Raw genomic sequence first — 3,623 nt, 5'->3', positions numbered from 1 at the left:
TCAGACAACGACACTGTCTTGTTGAAAGTACAAAAGTACAAAATCTTATAAAATTCTTGGAAAGACTTGACTTAACAACAAATTAGTTTTCTGGGAATCGACCAACTTGAGAGATAAGTGGGTTGCAGAAACAGGGTCGGAATCAGACAGCTTTAGTGGTTTTAACATCATGGAAATGGCGTATTGACATACATGTCTTGCTCTCAGCCATTTTTCTTACAGTTAGGGAAAGACAAATGCATATTTGTCAGTAATCCATGCACAGCCAATAACAACAGCCAAAACTTTAGAAGAAAACCCATGTGGGTGTGTACATGGTTGTATTAAAATCGTTTCACTGTAGAATCTCAAATCACTCCAACTTTAAATATACATTTTTGTCTAATCACTGTAAGATCCGGATGCTTGAGGAGGGAAAACAGTGCAAATATTTCTCGTTTTTCTCAGCTACACTGGATATAAATAGAGGCCATAGTGCATTCCTGGTTCCGGTGGGAGTCTGACACCATGTGGATGTAATACACTTAAACAACAGGCCTCACTGACTCTCCTAGATTCAAGCATGCCAACAAACTCATCCGTGCAAATATACACCCTCACCTGTGTCTTTTATTCAGAAGCTTTCTCTTTAGTTCATTTGTGTGATTACATGATAGATAGCCTTATGATGAGCAAGGAAGTTATGTACCATTCACTAACCAATCCCCCCCCCTAAAAAAATTTGCCATTTGGATACACAGTGTGGAATTTGATGCTACTTTATGATTCCCACGCAATTCTAAATAAAACACCCCATTACAGTAGCCTAGGCTTTGCACATGGACTATGAGTAGACTATGTAATATTTTTTTTTAAATCCAGATTTCAAATAATTAAGTTATTTTCCTCTCTCAACTTTGCAACCTGATAGGCCTCGACAACTCACTGCCTTAATAACTAGGCCTAAATAAACAAAGCCAGTCCATGTTAACATTCAGAATTATCTAGGTATGTTTTAATTGTATTTGTCACCTTTTTTAACTTCAAGATCAAATTCAACTGCCGAATAGGCCATGCAGTGCAAAATGCAAAAATGTATTTACTTCGTTGCTATAGAAAATGTAAATATCCCAAATGGACTAGAATAGCCTATGTGTCTTATTTAGACAAATATAAATAATTACGCAAATCCCTCCATATTTTATCAAATCATGTACAGTATTTCATCCACCCATCTACTTTTCTTTTCCCTGGGCATCACCTCCCCTATCCAAACGCAGAGTCTGTCACCGGCTGAAGTTACAGCACCGTTCCAGCTGTTTTGTTCCAACATGTTGGTACGGTAGAAGCAATGAGTCAGAAAAGACTCGTACATAAACGGGCCAGGCACATACAGCGCATGGACACCGTGGACCGTATCCATAACGCACCTGGAGATACTGCAGAAGCACATAGGATCTCTGGTGCCATCCAATCATTTTCTGTGAAAATAGAGGAGAGAGCAGAGGAAGATAATCTTTGGAAAACGGAGGTAGGCATTATGCTTTTTTAAATTTTTTATTAACAGTCCAAATAATTGTACAACCCAAATAGAGGCAGTATTAATCTATCCCCTGTTTATGTCTCGCCTGTGTAGACATAATAACACATTCACTACACATTTTGGGGAGGAATGCTGATTTATTGTTTTGGAACATATTCACATGTTCATCCCTCCAAATTCAAGGGCCGATTGGAATAATTGTGTTGCTGTCTGCATAGTTAAGCCCTTTGAGATATTATGCCTAATTGTTGCCGAATTATGCCTTCCGGGTAATTATGCCTACTCTTAATTATAAGTTCCTCATTTAATTGCAATCCCAAATCCAATGTGCCAATTAGGTAGTATAGTATTATATCGCACCATATCAAGACTGTGATGGATTCAGTGCTTAGTATGCCAGTGTTTTTTCATACACATCAAAGAAGTAAACAGATACATCTGCAGCTGTAAGAGGTCTCCTCTCACCACTATGTGGCTGTGGAAGGGAGAGTGTTGCAAATAGCCTGTAACTGAAGGGGTGATACACAGGTGTGAGATACATGTACACACAGCCTATGGCAACTGATATTTCCTTCTCTCAACCTCAACATCTTCCTCTGCTTTTCTTGAGGGCAAAAAACAAGTAATTGAATTATATTTGACAGTCAATTACCACCACATACTGATGATTTCATCTGTATCTATTTGTATAGATAATCCTATTTGCCTCAAGTATTTGTGTATTACGTGTCTGAATTGGCACCCTAGAGTAAATAGTCACTACATAGTGCACTACTTTTGACTAGGGTCCATATGGCTCTGGATTGCCTATAGGAATAGGGTGCCATTTGGATGCAGACATAGACTGCCCTCCTGACCTGGTGATGCTAATTAGAGGTCATAGGTCATCTGCTATGTAACATGACACCGTTGCTATAAAGCATTAATTACTTTACAAGTGGTCATATTTCATATTCAATAGTTTATATGAATTTCTGAATGACAGTGATTCAAGTAGCAGCCTATTCAGTATTTATAAAACATCATAATTTCAGATAGAATTCAGTATTCAAGTATGTGTTCAAATGATTCAAGTAATCAATTTAAAAATTCTACATGAAAATTGTAAGTTCAGGCTTATTTGGATGATGAGAACAATTGAGGCAGCCAATAAGGAATCCACACAGGTCTGGCCTTGTTCATATTAGCGTCCACAATAAATAACATTGACGTGTTGCATTTTTGTTCTTAAATAAGAAGATGAGCTTACGTTAGAATAATATACACAGTATTTTCCCAATTTTTATATCCATTAGCATCCATTTGTGGCCAGTGTATTTGTACATTTTTACAGTTTTATCCTTCCTTTTATCCTTCCTAGTGTAGGCTAAATCATGGGCATTTTGCTGTAGAACCTGTCCACACTACATCCATCAGTTCATGTTATTATTATTGAAACAACCCGTCCAAGAGATGCTGCTGTGTCAGATTATATGTTAAGTCATGTTATGCTATGTTATGCTATGTTATGCTATGTTATGTTATGTCATGGTATGTCATGTTATGTTATTAGACAGGAGCCTTTGGCCATGACTGAAATCTTGTATCAGTGGTATAGTGAACTTAACTTCTAAATGATTTCAACACCCAAATCTGATTTCAGTCTGAGTCCCTTTCAGTTTCACAGGAAAATCTATAGGCACCGCCAGTAAATCACTGCTCCCTATAAAAAGAGCTCTCATTTATCAGGTGAATACAATATAGAGTACACACCTTGGCTTGCCCAAGGCTAGGGTCTCCGCTTAAATCAACAACACATTCTCAATCAGGGAACTTTGGAATGTTTATAGCAGAGAGAGGGAGAGTATGAGCGTGAGAGCGAGAGAAACAGAGAGAGAGAAATAAAAAGAGAGAGAGTACTAGTAGTACACAATGCCAAAAATGTAGAAATAATTTGTAAAAATTCCATAAAAAATACAAATTCTGACAAATCTATATAGTTTGAAGTCCTGTTAGTTAGTTAGATATTTCCATACAGTAACTTCCTTTGATTTTTCTGCATGCACCAGTGTGATGAATGTGATGTAAAAAGACATACATGTTCTGTTATGAAACAGTTAAC

This window comes from Salvelinus fontinalis, chromosome 40 (assembly GCF_029448725.1).
Source record: "Salvelinus fontinalis isolate EN_2023a chromosome 40, ASM2944872v1, whole genome shotgun sequence".
In the NCBI taxonomy this organism is placed as follows: Eukaryota; Metazoa; Chordata; class Actinopteri; order Salmoniformes; family Salmonidae; genus Salvelinus; species Salvelinus fontinalis.
The sequence above is the reverse complement of the archived record's forward strand: the minus strand, read 5'-3'. Positions refer to the sequence as shown.